Source organism: Euprymna scolopes, chromosome 39 (assembly GCF_053919585.1).
Source record: "Euprymna scolopes isolate OS-2025 chromosome 39, ASM5391958v1, whole genome shotgun sequence".
In the NCBI taxonomy this organism is placed as follows: Eukaryota; Metazoa; Mollusca; class Cephalopoda; order Sepiida; family Sepiolidae; genus Euprymna; species Euprymna scolopes.
The window spans coordinates 62,816,863-62,828,455 of NC_136520.1; the positions used below are offsets into that span (position 1 = coordinate 62,816,863).

Genomic DNA, 11,593 nt, shown 5'->3' on the forward strand with positions numbered 1-11,593 from the left:
TAAGCTATACTGAATATTCCGCGTTTCATCCACTCTAGGATTCTTCAAGCTTTCCTAGAGTGGATGAAACGCGGAATATTCAGTGTAGCTTAATCGTCATATATATTTTATCACTTACTAACTAGCTCTACCTACGTATTGAGCACTGTTGAAGTAAATACTTAAAGTTTACGCATAACTTTATACTGTCGTATATTAATTTATATTAGTAAATGAAGTATATATATATATATATATATATATACATATATATATATTGTATAACCTATCCTAAGTAATGTGTCCCCGTCTCCATCATAAGTAATGACTGTCTCCTCCTGTGTTAAAAGATCTGATCACCCTCCCTCCTCGCAATATATATTATAAGAAGAAACACCCCAGAAATGTATAAAGGTATCTCCCCTTCATCAATATATATGTCCCCATCCTATCCTTTAATATGACCACCCGGCTATACAACACATACACATAATATTTTTGCAAAAATCAAGACAACAAAATATGAAATGCGAACTTCATATGGTGTATTTCCTGTTACAATTGTTTTATAACCATTTGAACATATTTAAGCATTATATTATTAAAAAATATTCCAAAAATAGCCACTCTTCAGACACCAAAATACATTAGTCATAGATATATGAATATATTCAAAGTCCCTATTTTAAGGGAAGAAGCAATTTGAACTCACCTCGTCCTTCCGCACTTCATTTTATTTCTTTCTCTGCTTTTTACTAGCGGCTACGCCCATCGTCACACACAACGCCGAGTCAAACACAAAATCAAGTACACTCAACATTAAGTACACTTAACATCGTCTTACATTCAATGTTTACCCTGGGAAATTCCCATATGCACAAAACAAAATCACTGAAAAAACAAAAATTCCCTAACTAAGGGTAAGGATACTGAGTAACCGTTAGATAAAATGATGGTTAAAATTATTACGAACTTGCCAGGATTCGAACCTGGAATCTTCTGATCCGTAGTCAGACGCGTTATCCATTGCGCCACAAGTCCTGCCCGTACGCTGAAAGATATTCCGTTGGTAACTTTTACGACAATTGCGCGAAACAGCCTCCAAACCCTTTCGGGCATTTGTGTGACTATGCGTTGTTCGTTACGAACCATATATAGATAAGCACAATCTAGGGACTGGCATCTTTCAATTCGGTGCATCCGTTCGAAAGTTTTATTTGTATAGAGGCACACATAAATAAATAAACATTTAGAATTTTATTAATTATATAGATTCCCTTCGAATCGAGTAAGTATCGCACTTTCATATTTAAAAATGTATGACATGAAATAGTTTAATTTCCAATCAAAAGATTTTTATTATGCTATGAAAGATAAAGAATACATTTGAAATATTATAACTCCTTATCCTATAGGATTTCGATTGTTAGATAATTTTATTCTGAAGTATATATATATATATATATATATATATATATATATATACTTCAGAATAAAATTATCTAACAATTGAAAGATATATATATATATATATATATATATATATATATAAAATAAAAGTTACAATAAGTTTACTAAGGTAATCAAAATGGTAAACTTAAAATATATTATAAATATTAAAGAGTTAATATTTACAAGTAAAATAAACTCAGCCAGATATAAAAAGCTCAATAAAACCAAAAAGGAAATAGAGCTTATAATATGAACAAATGATTAATAAAATATGTTAAAAGACATCTTAAAAAAGAGTTAAAAACATATTTAATTGTATATATATATATATATATATATATATATATATATAAAATATTTTTTGCAAAGATCAAGACAACAAAATATAAACTAAGAGCTTCATATGGTGCATTTCCTTACGTGTTACAATTGTTTCGTAATCATTTGGACAAATTTAAACATTATATTATTTAAAAATATTCCAAAAATAGCTACTCTATAGACACTAATATACATTTGTCATATTTTTATGAATATATTAATAATCCCTATTTTAACGAAACAAGTAGTTTAGACTCACCTCGTTCATTATCATGCTATTTTTTTCTTTCATTCATTTTTCATTTTTTCGATTCCCTTCGATTTAAGTAAGTATCACACTTTCGTATTTCTTATTTTTGATGATATTTCTACAGTTTTCCATTTTTATATTCATTTAATCTTTTTATGTTTTTTTCTATTTTCATAATTATTTTTCCTCTCTGATTTATTTATTTACTCCCCCCACTCCTAAACTACATCTTTCAGATTTTAATCTCTGTTTATATATCCGGCTATTCATATCTAAATTTGCCTTAGTTTCGTATAAATTTTTATTTACATGTTACAATATATTTGTTTTTCCTTTTTCCATTTACCTGCTAGTTTTTAATGATAACTATAAATTAAAAGGGATTATGAATATTTGGTCCGTTAATTTTAAAAATAAAAAAAAGTTCTTCTAGTTGAATTAAGGGTTCCATTTTGGAAAAAAAATTGACTGGGCACATCATGTTGGAAAGATATGAGGATCTACGAGAAGAATGGCTCAGAAATAACTGGAAAATGATTGCATTTCCTATCGAAGTCGGATGCTGAGGTTTTAATGAGAATTTAACCTCCGCGTTCTTTAATAATCTAGGTGTTTCTTCATCAGAAAAAAAAACACATGAAGAAAATACAAGACGAGCCATCATCTGATGAAGGCTTTGTTGGAAGCAACGCTACTGTAAAAGCAACAGTTATGGTATAAATATGTTTATGAAAGATCTCCGAGAAAGATCGGATGACACTAGGAAAAACTAGTGACAGTCGGGAAAGATCGTCATGTGGAGTGACGAGGGTTGGTTGTCCAAATCACATTGCGCAGACCATGTAGATCAATTTTTTATGAAATGCCACACAAATGTAGTATATGTATCTGGTAGTGTTCTTTGATAGGCTTTGTATTGGAATGTTTCGATAAGTATCGATAATCGAAAAAATCCAATGAAAGAAAGAAACAGGCGATTTTGACTAAAGTTAACACCTTACACAGCCTAATATCATAAGTGCATTTGACAAGTTTTATTTCCACACAAGCAGAAAGGCTCAGCATTAAAATCAACTGCATTTTTTTGTATTACAGATGCGCGTTCGAAATCAATTTTTTCTGTTTAAAGAACTATGGTACAAGACTTTTTCATTTTAAACTTAATTTCGAGCCGTTATGAAAATTTTACAAAATCAACAGTAGGTAATTTAATATGAGTGGGCCGCGTTCGAAATGAATGTTTCTGTTAAATTTATAGTTCAAAACAATACAACATACAAATGATTATTTCCTTATTTGATGAAGTTTGAAAAATTAGTCTTTTTTCTTCAGTAAGTAAAATTATAGACTTGCTCTATCATTAGCGGAAAAAATGAAAACTGTTCGAAAGAAAATCTATATATCTATAAAGTGTGTGTGTGTGTGTGTGTGTGTGTGTGTGTGTGTGTGTGTACATTTCCCTGCCAAATAAATCTGCCAATTTTCAGTCTACATACTCGAGATTTGACATTGATATTTGGAAAAATCTTTTTAATCGGTTTTCGGACAGAAATTTGGCTGTCAAGAGGTCAAAGTTAAACTAGTTGACCTTTTAAAACTATACCAAACTCCTCCGCCAATTTTAGGTCTAAACCCTTGAACTTTTAGATGTAGGTTACTTAGTCATAAATCAAACTTTTTAATTGGATTTGAACTCAAAACAATAAATGTTAAGGGATCACATTTTTTTTTAACTTTGACCTCTGCGGTCTCTACCAAATTGGCCAATTTCTGGTTTACACATTTGAAATTTTACATAAAGGGTATTCAGACATAGGGCAAGCTTTTTTCGGTTTTTGGCCGAAAAATTGGCTGCCAAGGGGTCAATGTTCAAAGGGTTTGACCTTGCGGTGTCTAGCAGACTACTCAACCAATTTTGAGTCCAAACACTTTAAATTTATATATAAAGAGTATTCATACATGCGGCAAGCGTTTTAATCAGTTTTAAGGCAAAAATTTGGCTTCCAAAAGGTCAAAGTTGAAAGTGTTTACCTTTGCAGATTCTACCAAATTTATCCGCCAAATTTGGGTCTAAAGACTTGAACTTTTAGATGTAGGTAACTTGGACATGGGTAAAACGTTTGATTTTGATTTGAGACGAAAATAATAAATGTTAAGGGGTCAAAATTGGGATCAAAGTTAAAAGAAAACTGACCTCTGCGGTCTCTATGAAATAACGCGGACAAATTTTGGTCTAAACATTTGAAATCTTACATAAAGTGTGTTTACACGTAGGCAGGTTATGAACAGGACATAGGGCCCGGGCAAAGCCGGGTGTAACTGCTAGTATATTTATAAAAGTGAAATTGTATGTGGATGCATTTGTGGCTGTGTGTGTACATCTCCCTACACAATACCTCTGTCAATTTTCGGCCTACAGGATTTGACATAAGAGGTATTGAGATTTGGAAAAATCTTTATAACAGGTTTTCGGACAGAAATTTGGCTGCCAAGGAGTCACAGTTAAATGATTTGATCTTTGAAAACTCTAACAAACTCCTACACCAATTTTGGGACTAATCACTTGAAATTTTAGATGTAGGTTACTTGGACATGGATCAAACTTTATAATTTGATTTGAGCCTCAAAAAATAAATGTTAAGGGGTCAAAATTTAGGTCAAAGTTTAAAAAACTTATTACTCAGCCAACTTTTGGTCTAAACATTTTAAACTTTACATAAAGGGTATTCAGACAAAGGGCAGGCTTTTTGGAAAAAATTTGGCTGCTAAAAGGTCAAAATTGAAACGATTTAACGTTTGTCGTCTCAATTCAGGCAATTTTGGGTCTAAGCATTTTAAATTTTACATAACGGGTATTCAGACATTCGGCTAGCTTTTTTATCAGTTTTGGGGTTATAATTTGACTGCCAAGAGATCAAAGTTGAAAGGTTCGACCTTTACAAACTCTACAAAACTCCTCCGCCAATTTGTGGTGTAAACACTTAAAATTTTGGATATAGGTTATCTGGATATGAGTACAATATTTAATATATATATATATATATATATATATATATATATATATATATATATATATATATATATATATATATATATATATACATAATGTTATGAACAGTACGTAGGACCCGAGCAAAGCCAAGCTGATCTGCTAGTGTGCATATATATATATATATATATATATATATATATATATATATATATATATTCTTTAATATTTTGTTTAATATTTGCATGTACGGAGTTATATATATATATATATATATATATATATATATATATATATATATATATATATATATATATATATATATATATATATATATACAATCTGGTAAGTAGCTCATTATCATGGGATTTTTTTGCTAAATGAGGTGAGCAATCACGAACTGCAGCACGTGTCAGTCACTTGTTTAGAAGTCATTGAGGCAAACCGAACGAAATATTGCGGCGCTCAAATAACACAGAAATCCGAATCTTTTGAATCGGAAAATCAAAGCGTCTTCACACCTAAACACGGTCTATTGTTCCTAACAATCCTAACCATCACGCCATGCTTCTTTTTGTTTCTTTTTTTTCTTCCTTTTCCCTTTTCCCTCAAACAAAGCTTAATGATTTGAATAGAGGGCTCCGAATTGGTGGCCGATTCAAATACGAAACATGTTGTTATCTCCCTCACTCGAAATCAAGTTGCTAAAATACGAAGAGATGGATAGGGTTTAAAAGAGACGACTTCCGGTTATATACACGTTTCTTCTGGTTTATATGCATGTAGTGGCAACCTTAGTGTAATTGAGTGTCCCTAATGATGGAGGTCCGAACAGAGCAGAAAGGGAGAAACAGACCAAATATCAAAATTTCATGTATGATATGAAAAGAAACTAGAATCTCAGGCAGATATTAATCATGTTGTAGTCTTTGGACAAGTTTATTATTCCAAAAAATAGGTATATCAGCTTACCTCATAAAAATCTCATTTAAAGTCTATACTCCGTAAGGAGTCAATATGGCTCTCTTGTGGTTTACTTCTCTGAGGTTGTTGTCTTCTTTTTTTCGACGTTCACATTTAAAAACATATGACTTGCAGAACAGCACTATCGTTATTTTCATGGCAAGCGCTCGACTGAACTCCAATCTATGGTTCCTCATTGCCAAACATTCAAAAAAAACATTCGACCAGCTACAACCACTATATGATTTCCCCCGCTTTCTAAGTGTGCCTAAATCTAAACGCAGATTCCATGAACAACGCTTCTTTTCACAAAATTGCCCGCCTGTGGAACACTGTTCCACTGGTTTGCTTCCCAGTTGAATACAACATGGTAGCCTTCAAATCCAATGACAAACAAGTTCCTGTTATCCCGTCTCCATAAATAATGCTATTTTACCTAATTTACACCATTAGCGATTAATACACTGCCACCTGACATTCATTAACCTTTATCCTCGAGTGGCCTTTGGGCCTTAATAAGTATTGAATGCAAAAAGAAAACAGGAATCTGCACGAAATGTTAAATGGAACTCTTAATTAGATCACTGGATAAAGCATTCTCTTGTTTGTAATTGTTTTCTTAGTATCTGAGGATTGGACCTTCAGCCTCCAGAAGACTGCCACTTAAAACGCAAGTGAAGTCCGGAGCTCACATCGGCCGAAACGTTGTGGGAATAGCATTCAAGATAAAAACAATAGTTCAAATAATTCAAATAAAATAAATTATCGATCGTCTTCGTGTAAAAATTTCCGAAATAAAATGTAAACCTTTCATTCGAACTATATAAATAAAACAGTAGATGTATGTATGCGTGTGTGTGAAAATATTTAACCGATAAACTCTTACACTACTGCTCCCGTGACACTAAACAAAACAGGAAATAGTAATCATACACCAAGGATCGTTTAGAACGAGTAAAGTCTTTGTTTGGATGGATTAATAACGTGTAGAGAAATATGTCGGCAAGTTGAAACGCAAAATGTTCATTTCAACTTGCCGACATATTTCTATTACTTTTACGCATGCGCAAATTATTAATAGGTTGAAGTGGTTTAATTTTAAATCCTTCTTGTCTATCTGTTGATGGCTTAAACTATACGGAACGCGGCTGGAACTCTAAATGTTTTGGTTTCGATTCTAGTTGATGGCTCCCAAGGCATTTAAAAAAAAAAAAAACTCTTTTCAAATCAGTATTATATGTTCGGTAAAATAAAATATGCATTAGAGAACTGGCTCTGTTATAATACATGAGAAATCTGAATGAATTGAAAATATGTTTAAGTGTATTTTACGAACTGGACAAGACCGGACGTTCCACTTCCGCTTCAACTCCCAGCAGACTCTCACTTGGATCTGTTAACCAACATTTTTAGCCATTACGTTATGGATGTAAATTCGTATAATAAATTTTGAAAGACTTAATGTTGAATGTTTTTAAATGTCTAGTATTACTACAAATTATATATGACTAGCGGGCCACCCGGCGTAGCCCGGTCTTAAAATACGCATAAATATCATTTAATTTACGCATACTTCATATTTATTATTATTAGAACCAAGCTTCTACTGATTATTATATTGTACCCAATATAATAGCAAAACATAAAAAAAAACTAAGACACGTGAGTATTGTGTTTTTCCTAAGCATTTTAATTTTTGTAGTATATATATATATATATATATATATATATATATATATATATATATATATATATATATATATATAATAAAAATTACAATAAGTTTACCAAGGTAATCAAAATGGTAAACTTAAAATATATTATAAATATTAAAGAGTTAATATTTACAAGTAAAATAAACTCGGCCAGATGTAAAAGCTCAATAAAACCGAAAAGGAAATAGAGCTTATAATATGAACAAATGATTAATAAAACATGTTAAAAGACATCTTGAAAAAGAGTTTTTAACTCTTTTTCAAGATGTCTTTTAACATGTTTTATTAATCATTTGTTCATATCTATATTTTTATAAAGTAATAGGGTTCGTGTGTTTCTGTCTGTGTGTACAGCTCTCCATCATCAACGAAATATAAAGGAGGTAAGAGGGTAGATCTCTCCTGGTAGAGAAACATTAGAACCCATTTTAGGATGTTTCTGTTATAGGAGACATAAGAATCTATGCCTAATTTCTTTATATACTATTCTACAACCCACCCCCATATCGAATGACTTATGCTCATTTGCATATCACATTATATTAAATCTCTTTAACTAATTACCTCGACCTTATTACATATTGGAAATATTCTAATCATTTCAACTGTACTATTTACAAAATCTATTTAACATTTAATTATTTAATATATTTTCATTTAATTTTATATTCGATTTATTTCACTTTACGTATATTATCAAAACAATTCATTGGTGAGGAAAGCTTTATGTTTTGGGATTGTATTGAAAATGTAATGGAAATTTCAATTTCGTTCCGTTGTAATCTTTTATATTTTACTTGCCAATATAATTGAAAGAATACAATTCAACTATCGTAATTTTATATAAATAAACAAAAACAAATATTTTAAAATAAAACTTTATTAAAAAAGAAATAATTTTATTTTTAAATGAAAAAAATCAATTTAGTAAAATAATTGTATTAAACATCCCAACCTCCCCATGTTAAGTATGGCTTTCTAAATAAACACCCCCAGCCTTGTCAGCAAACCTGTAAACCTATAAAAGTTAACATTTCGAATGTGAACAGTGATTTTTCGATTTTGTTAGCGCTTGCCGCAATTAAAGACAATTAAAACGGAACTAACTTTATTTCCATTCTATTTTTTAAACAACCCCCAAAACATAACGCTCTCTTCCAGTTATAGCCTATTTTTTTAATTAAATAAAACAGGTCAAAATAAACAGATAAGCGCATTTTCTTTTACATTTTTCTTACAACCAACGTTGTCATTTAACCAACTGCAGGATACCGTTACTTTTGTGGGGTTGTTTTGAAAATGGCACGGAGATTATAATTTCGTTCCAATTTAATCTTTCTGGTCGAGCCTATTTCGAAAGCCTGTCTTATCATAGATTTGAACTACAAATTATTTATTACATTTTGATTATTACTATCTTAAGACTTAAAACTTATATTTATTTCATTTTTCTATTTATATATTGAATTAGTTATTTCCAGTCTTATTTAAACTTAGTGCTTTCTTTAAACCGGATGAACCTTTTATAAAAATATGAGTTTAACGTAAAGAACACGAACAAGGTTTTATTCAACTGAATTTCTTCCAGTTTACTAACAAAATATATAAATTTAAAAGAGATATAAATAATAAAATAAAAAGGTTATGTAATTTAAAAGAAATACACGTACTCACAAAAGCAGAATTTTTTTTACACATTTTTTTCTTTAAAACCATAACAATGAGACTAACAATTACCTAGATCTTAGTAATTATTTGTTTTAATAGAACTGTTTTAATTGTACTGTTTACATATATTAGTTAACCTAAGTTGGTATTACATTTATTTTACATTTACTTTTTTTTTAATTATTACTTTAGGACTGTGACGTTTACACCCAGAAGTAATGAGTCACAAGTAGGTCGCTTTTATTCATTTTTGCTACAATATAATTGTTTATAATTGTACTATTCAGAAATATTATTTATAGTTCGTCCATTTCAGTTAGTATACATTTCCTTTACGCTTAATTAATTTACAATCATTAATATCGTTAAACAATTCCGTTTAAAACCGAAATTATGCCACCCAAACGAAGTAGAAACGAAAGTGAGGAAGAAATAATGGAAAGATTCGAAGCTAATAGACTAAGAGTTGCTGCAATTCGCTCCAATGAAAAAAATTCAGATAGAGAAAGACGTCTAGAACTTAACAGGATACGTCAAAGAGAAAGGAGAGCAAGACTGTCAGATTTGGAAAGAGAAACCCAACGTGAAGCTGACAGAACTAGACATGCTGTAAGGCGGTTAAATTCATCACAAGATGAAATTCAAGAAAGGCAAAGATATGCACTGGAAAGAGAAGCAATATTACGATCGAATGAATTATATGAGGTAAGTAGACGTACACAAGGTGAGTTGAGAGTGGCTCAACGACATCAGAATGAATCGGAAACCCAACGAAGCTTTCGCCTATACCAAGGGCAACAACGAGAGGCTGCATGGAGAGAGAGTATGACTTTGCCCCAGCAATTGACAGAAAACGAGGCAGCTAGACAACGAATGACTGCTTTGAGACACCATGAAATAGAACACTGCAATAGAAAAGGATTGCTCTACAACAAAAATGACTCTCTCACTACAGCTGATATAGGAAAAATGGACAAAGTATGTCAACATTGCTCAGCTGTAAAATTTAAAGGAGAAACCCCTGGTTGTTGTTGTTCTTCTGGCAAAGTTGTGCTTGATAGCTTTCCACCACTGCCTCAGTTGCTTCAAGATTTGCTCTCCGGCAATGGTCCCATCTCTAAAGATTTTCTGCAAAATCTACGCAGTTATAACAATTGTTTTGCAATGACATCATTTGGTCACAAAATTGCGGCAGTACATGGGTGGAATCCTTCTTTTAGAATTCGAGGCCAGGTTTTCCACCAGATTGGGAGTCTTTTACCACCTGAAGATGAAACAGCAAAGTTTATTCAAGTCTACTTCTTGGATAGTCTGGAAGAGGAACTACATAATCGGGGACGTGACAGTAGACTCAATAGAGACATTCTCCAAAGTCTGACTGAATTTTTACATGAGAACAACAGCTTCATTTGTCAGCTGAAAACAACAAAGGAGAGGATTGAAGAAGAACACTTGGTAGAACATAAAGTTGTCATAAGGGAAGACCGAAGGCCGCAAGAAGATCATCCACGGCGATTCAATGCTCCAACAACAATGTATGAGATTGGAATATTAATGGAGAATGAACCAACAGCTAACCGGGATATTGTCTTGCGTTTTAGAAATGATACATTAAAACGGATCTCCGAACTACATCCCCTCTACGATACTTTAATGTACCCGTTAATGTACCCCTATGGTTCTCCATCTTACAACATCTACATGAAGGCATCCAACGGGCGAAAAGTTACCCAACAGCAATTTTATTCGTACCATTTAATGACGCGGCCTGGAAACTATTTTCTCTGGTACCGAAGGCTATTTCAACAATGGCTGGTGGATGTGTACTGCAAGATTGAAACAGAACGTTTACAGTTCCTGAGGCGTGAGCAACAGACCCTGAGAGCTGACAATTATAGCAACTTGAGAGATTCAATTCTTAGGGAGGATGGGAATCCAGAACAGTTTGGTCAACGAGTTGTACTTCCGGCAACTTATACAGGAGGCCCTCGATACATGTTTGAGCGTCAAAGTGATGCCATGGCATATGTTCGGCGAATGGGCCGAGCCGACCTCTTCATCACGTTCACAACAAATCCAAAGTGGACAGAAATTACAGAAAATTGTCTTCAAGGGCAAGACCCTCAGGATCGTCCAGATATTGTTGCCAGGGTTTTCAGGCAGAAGCTAAAAAAGTTACTTGAATTTATTAAAAATGGAGGATTTGGCAGGTTGAGGGCTTTCCTGTACAGTATTGAATATCAAAAAAGAGGACTG

The 11,593-nt window shown here is 32.3% G+C and overlaps 1 non-coding gene across 1 annotated transcript; it reads right to left on the reverse strand.

Moving 5' to 3' along the window:
* Positions 1–947: 947 nt before the first annotated feature.
* Positions 948–1,020, reverse strand: Trnar-acg (transfer RNA arginine (anticodon ACG)). Its single transcript has one exon. It is a non-coding gene; the product is annotated as a tRNA-Arg (tRNA).
* Between the last annotated feature and the right edge of the window lie 10,573 nt (positions 1,021–11,593).